Consider the following 16448-nt stretch of genomic DNA (forward strand, 5'->3'; position numbering starts at 1 on the left):
GATTCTTCCGCCAGCAGCCAATCCGCTTCGGGGGGCGTTCCCACCCATTCAGGATTCCTCGTCCGGGTTTTGAGGGTATGTAACAGCTGCTTTCAACTGAGTCCCCCCATATTGTGCCTTTTTAAAAAAGAGGGGGTCGCACAAGTTTAGAACGTCTTTGTTGGCGGGGGGGGGAGTGGGCTGCTAAGAAAGACGGGAAAGGAACCGGGCAGTTAAAATGGGGAGGGCGCGAGGGAAAGGGGCGCCCCGGGCCATTCGCGCAAGGGAAGAGGAGATCCCCGGAGGCTTGGCTCGCCTGCCTGGTTGTTGATCCCGCTCTGTCCCAAAGCAGCCGAGGGAAGGAGGGAGGAGCGAGGGGACCCTCCGCCTCTCGGCGCCCCCCTTTTCTCCGAAGCAAAAGCGCTGCCGGGGGGGCAGAGGGGCAATTGGCGGGCTTGCAGCGTCCGCTTCTGGCCTCGGGCCGGCCGTGGCCGCTGCCCTCCAGCGCAGCGGGGAGAGCTGGAAACCCACCGCACACCGGCTCCAGGCCGGATGTTGTCTTCCTCTCCCCCCCCCCCGGGGGGCCAGGAGCGTCGACGCTGCTCCCTCCGCCCCTTTTCCTGGCGGGGCGGGAGGCCGGCTGTTACTAGCCGGGTAGCGTCATTCTGTGGCCGAATCGCGTGTGTGTGTCGCGTGTCTGGGGATCCGCGGCGGCTCCTCCCTCCACCCCTCCGCGGGGAAGTCTCGCTTCCGATTTCGTTTTCCGCCGCGTTCCATCCTCGATCGCCGAATCGCTGATTGGCGGGCGAACGTTCCACCGGGGAACTTCCGCTGCCGCCTGTGCCGGGATGGCGCGCCGCGCTCGCCCTGGGACGCTGCGCGGGTCGCGGCCACCCGACCTCCGCCCGCTTCTTGCGGCTGCCTTGCGGGCCCCCTCCTTTGAACGAACGTGGAGTTGTGGCATTTAGTCTCCGCCCGCTTCCTCGTACGGCTGGCGAGAGGAGGGCAAAACACGAGCAGCTTCTGGGTGGCTCTCTTGCCAGATCCGGCGTCCGCCCTCGCACTAACTCTTCCGTTCCCACGTGGGTGTGGGAAGGGTCTCTTTAACGTGGCGTCCCGATTTTTCCACAACGGGAGGAGGCGTAAAACCTCCCACAAAAACCTGGCTGGCGTGCGATTGCAGATGGGATCTCCTTTTTTTAAAAAAAAACCTCTTAAATCATAGGCGGGGCTTGGCTCCTTTTTGGGTGTAAGTGTGAACGGGGTGGTGGGAAAACAACCAATGCAAGGGGAAGAGAAGCGGGCGGGCTGCACGCGCGGCTTCTTGGCACGAAGGGGAGGAGAAGGCACATTCGGAGGGTTTCCCCTCGCCCCCTCCCCTCGTGCGGTCCGGTCCTTTTCTTCGACGTTTGCTCGGGAGTAGACGCCCCTCCCTGCGTTTCGCGGGGCTCGGCTCCCGCAGCAGCGCGCAGGAAGAGTGATGGCGGCCTCCGTTGTTTACGGCGCAGCTTCCCTCCTGAAGTGCATGAATTTGGAGGCGGGGCGCCGCGCTCTTTCCCTCCCCGCGGGCCAGGCTCTCGTCGGGATGGCCCCCTCCTGCGTGGAGAAGAGGGCAGAGCTTCCAGGGCGGGGGAGGCGCCGCCGAAATTCGGATTGTGCCGTTGGTCAAGAATGTGACTGTAATTCCAGAGGGGAGAGGCGGGGGAGGGCGTCTTTCTCCTTGAAGCGGATTGGGCAAGGCGGGAAAACGGGCTCCGCCTCTTTCCCTATTATGGATGGGGCGGAGAGGAGGGGCGTGTTCGCGGCGCGCGGGAGGGGGGCGGACGGCTGTTTGAAAGCATCCCGGAAGCGAAACTTAAATTCGGTTGCAGGGGAGGAGTATAATAAGAGCGATCTAAGGAGCCGGCCCCCAGGGATCGTGTTCCCTCCACCTCCCTCGTGACATTTCGGCAGGCTTGAGTTCCACGAAGGGTCGGTGCTCTAAAGGGCGTTGAGTCCTCCATGTGCAGAAGCAGTATATCTGCAGAGGAATCTGGCTAACCGGCGTCCGGTGCAGCGCTGCTCTTGTGCCTCTAGAACAGGCATGTCCAACAGGTAGATCATGATCTACCAGTAGATCACTGGATGTCTGCGGTAGATCTCTGGTAGATCATTGGCTCAGCACAAAGAAGCTGAACAACTGTGGCTCCCCTAAAAAAACAAGCTCAACATTTTACCTCCTCCCTGAAAAAACTCAACAACTTTGACCCAAACCTCCCCAAAATGGACCTTCCTCCTTCCAAAAAAAGCTCAACATCTTTGACCTGAACCCCCCCCCAAAGGGGGTAGATCACTGCCAGTTTTTAACTCTGTGAGTAGATCGCAGTCTCTTGGGAGTTGGCCACCCCTGCTCTAGAAAACAGAAAGGGAACATCCGACCTGTTGAATTGCAGGTTCTTCAGCCTTCCTCAACCTGGCACCCTCCAGATGGAATCATGTGGGAGTTATAGTTCAGAGCATTTGGAGGGCGCCAGGTTGGGGAAGGCTAGGTAGAAGCAGAGTCAGTTTCTCTTGCCATCAGTTCTGCTACCATTGGCTCAAATAGTGTCTCTCTTTGCCCATTGGAGTAGAAATGGTATGGGTGGGGGTTAGATAGAGCCATGGAAGATTCACTATTGACTGTCGGAAAGATAGGGAGCCTCCAGGTTCAGGGCAGTTATAGGAACCCCAGAGGCCATGGAGAAAGCTTGTGGGATGCTCAGGGATGGGTGGACTTGTGGTGGGATGGAGCGGAGCTCTTATGCTTTTTCCTTTCAGAAGAGGAATCTGGGACTCTCTGCTACCTTCCTGCAAGAGCTGCAACAAAGCTCAGCTCTCCACCCTGCCTTGTGCAGAACCTCAGGGAGGGCTAGGACCCATCTTCCTCCTTGTACAAGAAAAAAGGGTGGAGGCTTTTGAAGAGCCAGGATTGTAGCTTGTGCCTGCGTGTCTTGGGGGCACGTTGTTCCTGGAGAGAACAGTTGATTTGCATGCAGAAGGGCCCAGGTCCCATCCTTGGCATCTGCTGGAAGGCCAGGGAGAGATCCTTGAGGAGCCACTGAGCTTGGTGGGCCCACAGTCTGACTTAATGTAAGGCAGCTTTGCTAGTTGCTCTGTTCCCTTCTTCCATCATGACTTGAATGCCAAATACCTTTGAATGCTGTGGCCGTTCTTCATTTCCCCCTCCGTGTTTGTCCTGCCTGCCCCTGTGCTTCCTCACCAGCCCCGGGACACCTGAGAAGGCACTTGATGTGTCTCTGTCATCCTTTGCTCCTAGGTAAGGCATGTCTTCACCCCTAAGGCTGCTTTAAAGCAACAACAACCTAAGCCTGGCAGATAACATTTGGGGGTTTGTGGGGGAAGGTGAGTATTAGGGAGCATATTATAGAGGTACAGTCGTACCTCAGAAGTCAAACAGAATCCATTCCAGAAGTCTGTTTGACTTCCAAAATGTTCAACTTCCAAAGCGCAGCTTCTGATTGGCTGCAGGAAGCTCCTGCAGCCAATTGGAAACTCCAGAAGCCCCATCAGATGTTCGGCTTCCAAAAGAACATTTGAAAGCCGGAACACTCACTTCTGGTTTTCGATAATTGGGGAGCCGGAACGTTTGTCTCCCAAGGAGCTGAGGCATGACTGTATATGAAATTATGCATCTTATGGAGAAAGTGGAACCCAGTGGGGTTGTCCCATGAAGCCAAATGTTGGAGGATTCAGGATAGACAGAGGACATTTTCACACAGCACACTTTGTTTATTTATGTGCTGTACTGCATTTATATGCCACCTTTATCTTCCGATGAGCTTCAGTGGTTATATATGGTTATCTTCCTCATTTGATCCATACAACAACCTTGTGAGGAAGCAAAATAATTCCTGCCCCCCTTCCAGTAGCACCTTAGAGACCAACTAAGTTTGTCATTGGTATGAGCTTTCGTGTGCATGCACACTTCTTCAGATACCTTGTGAGGAAGGTTAGGCTAAGAGAAGGTGACTGGCCCAAGTTCACCCAGGGAGCTTTGTGGCTGAGTAAGGGGGTTGTGGCCACCAACTTGGATGGAGGCTTTGCAAAGGGAAGGGGTTTAAACAAACTCGGGGAAGAGCAGGCTCTCAGTAGCTAGTAGCCACAATGACTGTTGCTGCCTCCCCTGTTGGAGACTGCATCTCCTGAATGTCAGTTACCTGGATTTACAGGTGAGCAGAGTGCTAGAGTGCTCCTCATCCCCTTTTGGTGGGCTTCCCCTGATGGGCATCTGGGTGGCTTTTGCAAGGAGGACAAGATGCTGGACGGGATGGGCCTTTGGCCTGATCCAGCAGGGCGTGTCTTCTGTTTTTCAAAGCAATCTTTTCTAGTCGTTGGGGACAATAGATTCTCCTGGAGTTCAGTCTGTAAATCAAAGCAGAGGACTGTTTTATGAGGAGTCAAATCCAACCCTGTTAAGTTCAAGTGATAGGTTTCAAGTTGCTTTTTAACTCCTTGATCTCAACAGGAAGTGGTTTTTACTCCTGCTCCACTGGTCTTTGACAATCATACGTAACCCTTTCTTTCTTTTAGACTTCAGCATTTTTCTTTTGCTGCCTGCAAAATTTTGAAGGATCTCCTTTTCCTCTTAGTGGTGTTGGGGTGCCAGAACACATTCTTCTCCCCTGGGTACGGTGCAGGCAGGAAACAAAACATCAAGAGCTTTGGGCAAAAGTTACTTAGGAGAACAAAACAAGCTTCGGTGGGACAATATTTATTTCATCTGTGTCTTCCCTACCTTCGTAGCTGATGTGCGATGATGCCGTTGAGGTAGCACCCAGTCAACTTCATGGTTGTGTAAGGATTTGGATGCAGGTTTCCTGTCTGGAGCAGAGCTTTCCAAAGTGTGTAGGTGAAAGAGACATGAAAGAGCATCAGAGGAGGGAAGGAAGGAAAGAGGGACAGAGGGCAGTGTTGCCCACAGCACCTTTGACTGTGCTTCAAGGCACCTCAGGGTGCCATGGCACACTTGTTGAAAAACCACTGTCTTAAACTAAGGTTGTGGTCGCCAAAACGGAATGTCTAGTTGCCATTTTGGGGGCAAGATGGCTCTAAAGTCCTATTTTTCATATGATGGACTGGCTATGATTCTCAGTTAACCATCTGGCTAGTTCAGATGACAACCTTGAGCTTGGAGAACTTAAAGAAGAAAAGTCACTTGATCGAGGGACAGTCCGCATATATATTGGCCTATCTGACCTGTTCAGGCAGGACAGAAAAAGCATTTTGATTCCAGAAATTCATTCTGATTTTGCAGATAAAATGGAATTCTACAAAATGGGGTGTTAGTGTGTGAAAACAGTCCAGAGCCAATGATCCCTAGATGGCTAAGATGACAGGCGCCATCCTGGCACCCAGGCACCTTCACTTGGTTGCAAGTGGTTGAAAGCCAGGTGCAAAATGCGCCTGGCTAATTTCGAACCATGGGCCGGTCTGCTTTTTCTGTCAGATGTTTATGAGAAGGGCATGAAGGCAGTAGTCCTCCTCAGGAGCAGATACTCACAGGTGCTTTTAGATGTGGAGGTTTTATGTAGCTAATGTGGCCAATCACTGTTGGCAGACTTGGTTCTCCATGAATTAATCCACTTTTCTCTACCTTTTTAAAGCCATCACATTGAATCAAATCCTAGAGATCTCCAGCTAAGTGAATATAATTATTCCCCCATATTTAGCTTAGGCGCCCTCTTCCTGAGGGACAGAGTTTCTATTAATTCAAGCCCAGTCATGTTGGCTGATTTATTTTTACCTCTTCTTCTTCTTCTTTTAAGAGTCAGGCTAATGTGAACGTCTGCTGTGCAGTAGCTGCAATTCGGAGGCGTTCCTGGTGATGGAAGCGGCTTAATTGCTAGTATGGTAGCTTTGCCCATGTGGGAAATGTGTGGACAAGCAATGCTCTGAGCATCTGAGAATTACTGGATTTGTTGGGTGATAATGTGCCACTTTGGAGCTTCTTAGGCAATGCTTGTGTTTGCTGCTTCCAGGATAAAATCATGCTCCCAAATAGTGGATCTGAAATCCAAGAAGCAGCCTCCTCTCATATATGCTGTAATGAATTTGGGTATAAACGGAGAGTGTCACCTTCCTTCCCTTTGATCTGGCCCAGATATCATTGTTGGAAGAAGTCGGTGAGTTTAATCTATAACTACTGGTGACAGCTGGGTGGAATCCTAGAATTGCAGAGTTGGGAACCCAAGGGTCATCTAGTCCAATCTCCTGCAATGCAGGAATCTCAGCGAAAACATCTATGACAGATGGCCATTCAACTTCTGCTTACAAACCTCCAAGGAAGGAGAGTCCACCATGCCTTCTCTCAGGAAACTCCATTCCATTACAGCTGTACCTTGGTTCTCGAACGGAATCCATTCCGGAAGTCTGTTTGACTTACGAATGTAGTAAGCTGCTTGATTCCATTTCTTCCCGTGGCTCTGTGGATTCTGCCATTCCAAGACAGCTTTGCATAATGCAGATGGGCTGTTTTCTTTTGCATCTGTAGTGTGTATGTTGTTGTTTAGTCGTGTCCGACTCTTCGTGACCCCCATGGACCATAGCACGCCAGGCACTCCTGTCTTGCACTGCCTCCCGCAGTTTGGTCAAACTCATGTTCGTAGCTTCGAGAACACTGTCCAACCATCTCGTCCTCTGTCGTCCCCTTCTCCTAGTGCCCTCCATCTTTCCCAACATCAAGGTCTTTTCCAAGGATTCCTCTCTTCTCATGAGGTGGCCAAAGTATTGGAGCCTCAGCTTCACAATCTGTATACATCTGTATACATTATATGTCTACATAAAATAAATAGGCAAGATGCATTAAGACATGGAACCAGACCCACACAGCAGGAGAGAATGTTCATTGTACCAGTGACTGATGGTCTGTGTGCATTTTACTACACTTGTGTAGAGAAACACACATGTTGAGCCCCGTCTTTTGATACTTTCACTCACACACAGTTCTGAGTACGTATATTTTCACCTCAGTGGGAGCATCAGAAACATTATGCCCTCTTCTAAGAAGTTCCTCGCTGGAAAATCATTGGTTTAATGCAGTGGTTACAAACTTCATACACCATCTTGAACTCATTGGAAGTAAAAGGTGGTATATAAATGTAATAAATAATACATACACAGATAGATAAACTCTGTACTTTACAGAATTTAGCCATTTTGGAAGTTGTTTTTGATACCAAAGAAGTCTATAAACCCATGCCACCTGAGGGTTTGAAATGGACTCCTACAGGTCTGAGCCTGGATAGCTCAGCCGGTAGAGCATGAGACTCTTACTCTCAGGCTTGTGGGTTTGAGCCCCACATTGGACAAAAAGATTCCTGCATTGCAGAGGGCTGGACTAGATGACCCTCGTGGATATATCCAACTCTACAATTCTATGATTCTATGTTGCATTTCATTTTATCAGAAGTGCAGCTCAAGACATACATCATTGACTTGGAGAGCCAGGTTGAGAGTTCCGGTTTCCGCCGGCAGGAATGGCGGACCTGTTTTCCATCTCTCTGACCTTCGTAAGGAATTTGGCGGTTGCTAGGGGAGTAAATGGCAACCCCCTACCCTCTCCGGGGGTTACGGAGAGGGGCCGCTGGCCCGCGATGCCCCCAGACCCACTCCGACTGTTTTTGGAGTGGGGGGAGCTTGGGCTGAGCACTTACGAGGGCCAGGACTCCCGGACGCTAATCTGCATGGCGGGGATTTCCATGGTTAAAGAAGATAATTAGGCTTAAATCTATGGACATACTTCAGAAGGAGGGGAAGAAGCGCTGTTTACTGCTGAGAAATTTATGCTGCTGAGAGAGAGGAGTCAAAGGCTGTATTTCATCTGAAAGAAGGATTGATGGGGACGGAGCGATAAGGGAAGTGAGTCCTTTTTTATTTTTCTTCATATGAGTTACTTCGTACCTTCCCAGACGCGATGTCCTGGTTTGTTTGGAGTGAAAGAGAAGCAAAAGACTGTGTGAGTTGAACTTTATAAACTGTTGTTACTGAGCATATTTTTTAAAGATGTGGAGTTGCCGACGAGAAAAGCCCCCCTCTAGTTGGACGGAAGGAGTCCTGGACGCGTTCGGAGGATTTATGAGCTGTGACGCACTTTGAATTGGAGCAGTGACCTGAAGCTAAGTTCAGCTATAGGGCAAGGAGATCCATTAATTTACCAAGAGTCTATGGTTTGATGTTTGGGTCTTCTGCCTGGAAAAGCTGTAAATTTTATATGAGAGAAAACGAAAGTGTTTTGAGTTTTTTTAAGATGGCGCTGCTTCGTGTTGACGCAACAGGGAGCTCCAGACCAAGAAGATTTATGGGGAGGCTGGACTGATTAACCCACACAGGAGAAAGAACATTTGTGAAACCTTGTTTGATATTTATCTCAGCAGCTGGGAAACAATCGGTTGAAAGTGGAAAACATCTATGTGATTATAAGGGAAAGATTCGGATTATTATGAACTTGGAGAGACGATTTGAACTTTAGAAAAAAGACGGCAGTGGACAGTTGCGAGGAATTCCCAATTTCTTGAAGCATGGGAACCCAAAAAAATTTTTTAGATGATTTGGCATAATATTCGGTTTGATTGATATATATGTGTATAATTTGAAATAACGAATGTGATATAATTGGTTTTAATTGGAAAATTAATAAAAATATATTTAAAAAAAAAAGACTTGGAGAGCCAGGTTGTGTTGCTACCCTTTAAACTGGATGTTCAGGTGTGAGTGTACATGAATGTAGGTTTAGGCTGGGCAGGTGTCTTACCTCCGGGAAAAAGCAAAGCTGATGCAAGAGCAAAGGAGTTTTCTAGGACTGCAATTTCCCAAACCAATCATTGTGTACATAAATCTCTTGTGTGATGATGCACCAGCATTAAAGTTTGGGGGTGGGGGAGAGCATTTGCAAGCTAACTACACACATTTTAAAAATGTATTTAGCGTTGTTTGAATGGCTGGGCTCTCCTTTTGCTTAAAAATGTGATTCCCCAGTGTATATATTAAAAAGAGGACAGATAGCAAGCAAAGTAGTTTTTGTTTTTGGACTGCAGATTTATAGTGATCATTGTGTGGACTGAATTTCTATGTAACACTGTAGTTTGCTGTGTTCAAATGGTCTTGTGTGTACAGTACTTTGTTTGGGATAATTCTTTGGGTATTGGCTCTCATGATGCTGGCAGGGGGTCCTGAATGCTTTTAAGAATTCAGTATTTTCTGGGGTTGGTTGCCTGTGACAATGAAAACAGTCAGGATATCTAATTGAGTATTCTCAGGGTATCAAACTGTGTGAAGTTTAAATTCTGTGACTGACTTAAATAGGAGGTACAAGTCTATACATGTTTCCTTGGAAGTAAGGACCACTGAACAGAGCAGGGATTATTCGGAGGTAAGAATGCATAGGATTGCAACAGTTTATTGTCAGAGGCTAGAAACTTCAATGCTAGCAATCCTTTGGAAATCCCCGTAAAGACAAGGGGGACTTGTTAAACGCGTATTAGCGCGTTACGCGATGCAGACGTTTGTTGTCCAGGTCAGATCTCGGTAGCAATTTTAAAATGTTTTTCCTAAGCCCAAGCTGTCGGACCTTCTGCGCTCCAGTATTTTCAGAAATTACTCCCGGCGAATGTTTTGGGGGAGAATTTCAACTTAGCGGCCGTATGGTAGCTCTGGAAACCTGTTGCCCCCGCATGCCCGGCTTCCGCGGTCTTCGTCCCGGGAGCGCGCGCTCTTGCGTTGCTCCCGTGAGTTTGTCTGGCGCGCGGCGGCGTCGTCAGCTGGGGGTCCTCGAAGCGCGCCTGGCTGCGGCGTGTTACCCGCGCCGCGTTTGTAGGCGCGCCGCGTTCTCGGCCGGGTCCCCGCGCGCGCCTGGCCGCCCCACGGGTCCCTCCCTCCCGGCCGTCCTTTGCCGAGGCCGCTGCGCCGCTTTGGCCGCCACGAGCTGCGATGTAAACATTCCACAAAAGGGCTCCTCCAGCCACCGAAGTGGGCGGGGCCTGCCTCCGCCTCCTCGAGCGACGGCTTCCTCGGCCACAAGCTGGCCTGGGGCCGTGCTTCACCATCCAATGGGCGAACGGGAAGGGCGGGCCTTTGATTCCGATACGGATTTTTTTTTATTTTATAAAGCCTTCTCCCCCTTCCTCCTACAACTCTCCTTTCGCATCCCCTTCCTGGGAGCCGTCGTCCAATCGAGGCAGCGGAAGCTGGCCAGCGCCGCGCGGCAATTGGCGGAGAGACCGAGCGGCGTCAGCGGCGCCCAATGGCCGTGCGGGAGGCCTCCCCGCGGGCAGGGGAGAGGCGGGATTTCCCAAGGAACAGAGAAGCGGGCAGTGCTCGGCGGCGGCGGCGGCCGTCCTGAGGCGGTTGATCTGGGCAACCTGCTCCCTCGCTGCTGCCTTCCCTTCCCTTCCCCCGCTTCCCTTCGAGCGGCGGCCCCGCCGCGAGCTCCCTTGCCGCCCTGCTTGGTGTGTGGGGGACGCAGGGCGGGTAGACGGAGGCCTGGCTTGGCCTTCGGCTCCTGACGAAGCTCTCAGCCCCGCTGCCTGAGGAGAAAGCGGCAGCGGCAGAAGAGGACGGCGGGGAGCGAGAGGAGGACGGCAAGTACGAGGCAGCGGCGGCGCTGAGGTGAGCAGAAGGCGCGAGCGGCGCGCGCGCACGCGCGCTGACAAGATCCGTGGCGGGCGGGCGGGCGAACGAACGGGAGCGTGGTGCGCGCGCAGTGTGTGGAGGGGGCGTGGCTTCGCGCCTGTGTCGCGCGCGCCATCCGTTGAAAGCGGGAGAGGGAGGGAGGATGGAGGGAGTGGAAGCGATTCGTTCGGTCGTCGGCACTAAGGCGGCGGCGGCGGCCCCTCTTCTTGTTCCCGCGCTGCCAATCCTAAGCGGTTCTGGCTGCTTGGCCCCGCCCCATGTTTCCCCTTCTCCGGCCGGCTCTCTTAAATCCCCCCACCCCGCTTATTCACGATGCACTGTGGCTCCGCCCCCTCGGAGAGGACGGGGAAGAGGGCGAGGGGCGCCGCCGGGTGGGCGGGGCCTCCCCCCCCCTCTCTCTTCGGTAGCGCTTCCGCGGCCACCGGTGCCGCCTCTGTTCCCCTTCCCCCCTCGGTAGTTTCGTCCTGGATGGTGCGGTCCCTCCTGCGGGTGGCGGTCCTTAAAAAATAAAATGAAATCAAAAAATTATCACTCATCCTGGAATTCTGCTTCACTTTCACGACGAAGAGCTGCCTGTGGTGCAAGCCTAGCCCCGATTACTTGGACTTTATTGTTATTATCATTATCATTTATTAAATTTGTATACCGCCCTTCATCCGTAGATCTCGGGTAGATAAAAACACAAAATGCTTAAGAAATAGAACAGAACAAAACAATAATCCCCCCTCCCTTTCTGCAAGCACATTTAAAAGGATGTTAGCCAGCCAAAGGCCTTTTTGAAGAGGAACTTTTTCATCTAAGTATAATGAAGGTGCCAGACGAACCTCCCTGGGGAGAACATCCCACGAATGGGAATGTTGCGATCCTGTTGGCTCACTTTCTCTTCAGCTCCAATGCTAGGAAGGCAGGGAAAGCTTGAGTGGATGAGGAAGTGTGGCTAAATGAATGGATGTACAGTATTTACTTTTTCTTGTCAGTGCGGGCACAAAGCTCTTCAACATGTGGCTGGTAAAAAAACCTGGCTAGCAGCTAGCGAGTGCAGGAACGGCCACCCTTTCATTCCACATGCCTGAGAAGCAGCTGCAGGAAGTAGTAGCTGCTTGGGCATCATGGCCTCATGGCTTTCCAGGCGAGAGCTATGGCAGTCATAAAAGCCCCCTAAAGGACCTTATCGGAGGTCATCAGGGTGAAGTTGGGCTGTTGCCAGAAGAGCGGATGGTGACGGAGACCCTGGAGGCCCCTTGTAATGCCACTACTTGCACTGCAACCAATCACTTTGAATCCTTCCTTAATCACTCAGTTCTTACACTGATGCCTTTTGTCCTCAGATGCTCCGTGTGTGAACAGAGGCAGCACACTTTGCTTTTCCAGACACTGGGCTGTGCTTAAATGGGGTTCACTGCCATTAAATATGCTCTTTAAATAGAAATATTCAGTGTGCAATTTTTAAGAGTGGCTGTTTAAAAATAATGGTGTTTGTGTTGTGGAATTTAGAGGGCAGCTAGCTGGCAGTCATTTTCCTCTATTTTAGGAATGCAATTGGATATCTAGAAGAGTTGGTTATAAATAATACATAACTATTAAAAGGTGACTGTTTAAAAAAGTGACTGTTTTTCCCTTTGAAAAAATAAAGTTTCTAGATTTCTTCAAACGTTATGTATATGTATTACATGTTGTGTGCAATGTTATTGAATTTAATTCATTCAGTTTTTTACTGTCATGGATACAACCATGTCTCTCCACCTAAAGTGCAGTTATAGATCATACTAGTCCTCTTAAAGGTTCCATCATATTCTATGCTCTGGTTTCAGGGCAGAGTGGTTTTGTGCTTCTTTTACAGGGATGGAGAACCTGTGGATCTCTAGGTGTTCTTGACCAGGCCAGCTGAGGCTAATAGGAGTTGCAGTGCAACATCTGGATGGCCACAGGTTCTCCATCCCTGCCAAAAGCATTTTGTCATCAGTTTTTTGTCATTTGGTTTTGCGGGGGATGGAGGGATAGGTCGGCATAGGGTCAGGGTATTAAACTTCTCAACTCAAATCTACATGTGTTCAGTAGGACCTATTCTCTAGTAAAGATGCAATTCTATACTCATTCATTTTATTACAATTGCATCCTTCCTTCTTCAAGGAGCTCAATTTAGCATACAGTTTCCCTTGTCTTTCCTTCAGAACGTCCCTATGAGGTAAGTTAGGCTGAGTGAAAACGACAAGTCTATAGTCACCTTGAACTTTACAGCTGAATTGGGGTTTGAAACTGGCTCTACAACTGAAAATACTCAAACCGAGGCGTACTTAAACTGAGGTATGACTGTATTCGGTCCTGTCCTACATTCTGACAACTCCACCACACTAGCTGGGAGTAATCTGCTAGGAGGAAGCTTCACTGAGCTCAGTTGGCCTTCTGAGTACTGTAGGCACATATAGGATTGTTGGGCATAGAATAGCATTTTCATGTTGACATAAGTTCTGCATAGCCATATTTTATGTTTACTTCACTTCCATGCTTGAGTGGGCTTATAAACCACTTACAAAGCAGGACTTTTTAATTAAAAAAGGGGGGGGGAGTGATGTTATAGGAGGTTCAGATCAGGGAGCATGTGAAATTACTACTGGCCCTTATGTGATTGGTTACATAAATGATACAGTTTACAAAATGGTGTGTTACAATATCTCAAAAAACAAACAAACATAGTTTTATTGGAAACGGGATATAAAATTCTTACTGTATGTTGATGCTTCTGATTGTAAATTTCATGCCTGTAAATTGTAGATTTGTAAATCTCATGCCTGCATTAATGAAATCTAGATTGGTTTGTTGCTATGAGTGATATTGATTGTAAAAGTACTACAGTGCAGCTGCATTAATATAACAGGGTCTGTGCTTTATAAACAAAGTTGGTGACTCCTAGTGCAAAAGGCTTGGATTTAGACCTCTGAATACAGTGGTACCTCTGGTTGCGAACGGGATACGTTCCGGATGCCCGTTTGCAACCTGAAAAGACCACCTCCTGAAGCGCTGCATCTGCGCAGGCGCGTGATGTAATTCCGGGACTTCCAGGTTCGGAGCATCCATATCCCGAAAAGACGCATCCTGAAGGGGATGTAACATGAGGTATTACCATATGTACTTGTGAGTTTATCATGCAGAAATCTGAAGCTATTCATTCTCAATAGCCCTATTCAGGCAGCCTATTGCCTAGTCAGTTAATCACCCAAGGGAGACTGATGGGAATGAGCATGCTAGCTTCGTGCCCCCCATCCTGTCATCAACTTGTAGAGGGCAGCTGTGAAGCTGGGGACTTCTGTATCTCTGAAAATTCACTTCATTTTAAAAAAATTATTACAGTGGTACCTTGGTTTACGAACTTAATCCATTGTGGAAGTCCGTTCTTAAACCAAAGCGTTCTTAAACCAGGGCGTGCTTTTCCATAGCAGCGGGAGACTCAATTTACAAATGGAACACACTCAACAGGAAGCAAAACATGTTCTTATTCCAAGGCAAAGTTCACAAACCAAAACACCCGCTTCCAGGTTTTCAGCGTTCTTAATCCAAGTTGTTCATTAACTAAGTGTTCTTAAACCAAGGTACCACACTATTTGGAAAAACTGTGTTCTAAAATGCATTGGGACCCACAGCCTACATAAGTTGGTCTTGTCTACTTAAAAGTAATTAGATTTTTTAAAATTAAATTAAATTTTTACATTTTTTAAATTTAAAAATTTCAAATTTTACTTCAGTATAGCAGTACTGGTACTCAGTTTTCGAACACAATCCATTCCAGAAGACCTTTCAAGTTCTGAAACGTTCAAAAACCGAAAACTCAATAGCTGACAGCTAGGCCTCAGGATCTTATACTCAGCGGAAGCTGCGTGACAAGTTCAACTTTCGAGGCGTGTTCGAAAGCATTTACTTCTGGGTTTATGGCATTCGAAAACCGAAATGTTCAGCAATGGAGATGTTTGAAAACCAAGGTGCATTCCACAGTTATAAATGAGTGAAATGGTTATAGAAAATTGTTATGTTGCCTCTTGCCTTTACTTTGGTCATGTCCAAGAGGGGATAAGGAACTGTAATTGCTGATGAATTGCTTATTATCGATTTCTTCCTTCAAGGATTCCACAGTGACATTTTATCCTTTTAACAATAACCTTCTGCAGTAGTATGCAGGGGAGAGAGTGATTCTTAGACTTTCCAGTGGGCTTCACAGCTAGAGCTTTAGGATAGAACTTAGGATAGTTACAAGAAGTGGGAGTGGGTTTGCTGCTAAAACTAATTGCCCTACATCTGATTCATTTTTCTCCTCATAGCACAGTGTAGTACAACTTACCTTTCCTGTTATTATCACATTATGTGTTTCTCTCTTCTCTTTCCAAGCCCGCTCCACATCATAGAGTAATAATTTTAGAACTCATTTTATGTCATACTGATGGCAGGAGCAAACTACACATTGGCCCCTCTCAGTGGCAGCCTGGTTTTTCTTGCTCTGCCTTTTCAACATCCAAACCCTGTAGCGGCTTCCACCCTTTTCATTGGAGAGCAGTGCCACTTTAAAATCATGGAATGCACAGAGGACAAGGCTGGCTTTCTTCATACTGGGCAGAATGTATTAATGCTACTGACTGCTCTCAACACCTAGTGCAGAGTGAAAAAGGAGCCCTTTCCCCTCCTTGCTGCCCTTTGGAACTCAGGCAACTTGTGGGATCCTCCTTCCACTTAGCACTGGAGCTACTCAGAAGCATGCTGCAAGCACCTATTGCCTGTCTCCTAGCCTAAGGAGCCTCCCTTTTCTTGATTCTTTTGCCTGTGCCAGAGGACAAGATTCAGAATATTATTTAATTTTATGTTTCTGTTCCGCCCTTCCTCCAAAATGCTCAGGTACATAACAACAACAACAACAACAACAATTTATTATTTATACCCCACCCATCTGGCTGGGTTTCCCCAGCCACTATGGGCGGCTTCCAACAAACATTAAAATACAATAATCTATTAAACATTAAAAGCTTCCCTAAACATTCCCTAAAATTAGGTTAATGCCACTTATTGAGCTTTATATCTGAGTGGCTTGAACCTGACACTTCACCATACAGGTTTTCAGCTGTTTTTCTCCCCTGCGTGGCATGAAGCACATTATCTGGTGGAGGAGAGTGGCCTCTCACTTCATAGGCAATTGCAGTTGCCAGGAAGAGGGCAATCTGGCACCTGCACCTGTAAAACCCTGGTGTATATCTTTTGAGTGGGAGGGTATTATTGCCCTTGATTAATTTGTAAATGTTTGTGCCCTTATTTTTGGATCAGTCTGAAATGCCTGTTTGGGAAATGGTCATTTTTAAAAAATGACCTGATCAGGGAGTGTGCCTCATACCGTGTTTCCCACATTTTAAGACACCGTCTTATATTTATTTTACTCAAGAAAATAAGCCTATGGCTTATTTTCGGGGGGTGTCTTGGTTTTTTTATTAAGCAATCTATTTTTTATTAAGCAATCTTGCAGCAGCGCCACTCGGTTCAAGGCAGCGGGACCCAGCAGTGTCATCCTCATCCTCCCACTGCTGTTGCTGCTGCTAGCCCCTGGGGGCCGCGGAGGACGGAGGCAGGCGCCCAAAAGCGGCGACAAGGCTGGCTGGCTGGCGGAGGAGGTGGTGGAGGTGGAAAAAGGGAGGCGGGTGGAGAGGGCACACAGCTCACTCGCTTGGCTAGGCGGCCTTCCCTGCTGCCGCACCACCAGCCACCGCTGCAGCCCTTGTGGGAGCCGCCTGGCTGGCTGCTGGCTGGAGGGGTGCATACCCGAGCGGGAGCCG

General features: G+C 48.9%; 1 protein-coding gene across 4 annotated transcripts in view; it reads left to right on the forward strand.

Moving 5' to 3' along the window:
- The window catches only part of SIN3A (SIN3 transcription regulator family member A), a 55493-nt gene continuing 39045 nt past the window's right edge, over positions 1-16448 (forward strand). For 3 of the 4 annotated variants that reach the window (XM_035137582.3, XM_035137579.3, XM_035137581.3), the window contains exon 1: positions 10120-10620. The gene's annotated coding sequence lies outside the window, so the exon portion shown is untranslated. Of the gene's footprint in view, positions 76-10119; positions 10621-16448 lie in introns of those variants that run through there. The other variant, XM_060282590.2, reaches the window with a different exon arrangement.

The sequence above is a fragment of the Zootoca vivipara genome, chromosome 13, assembly GCF_965207765.1.
Source record: "Zootoca vivipara chromosome 13, rZooViv2.hap1.1, whole genome shotgun sequence".
In the NCBI taxonomy this organism is placed as follows: domain Eukaryota; kingdom Metazoa; phylum Chordata; class Lepidosauria; order Squamata; family Lacertidae; genus Zootoca; species Zootoca vivipara.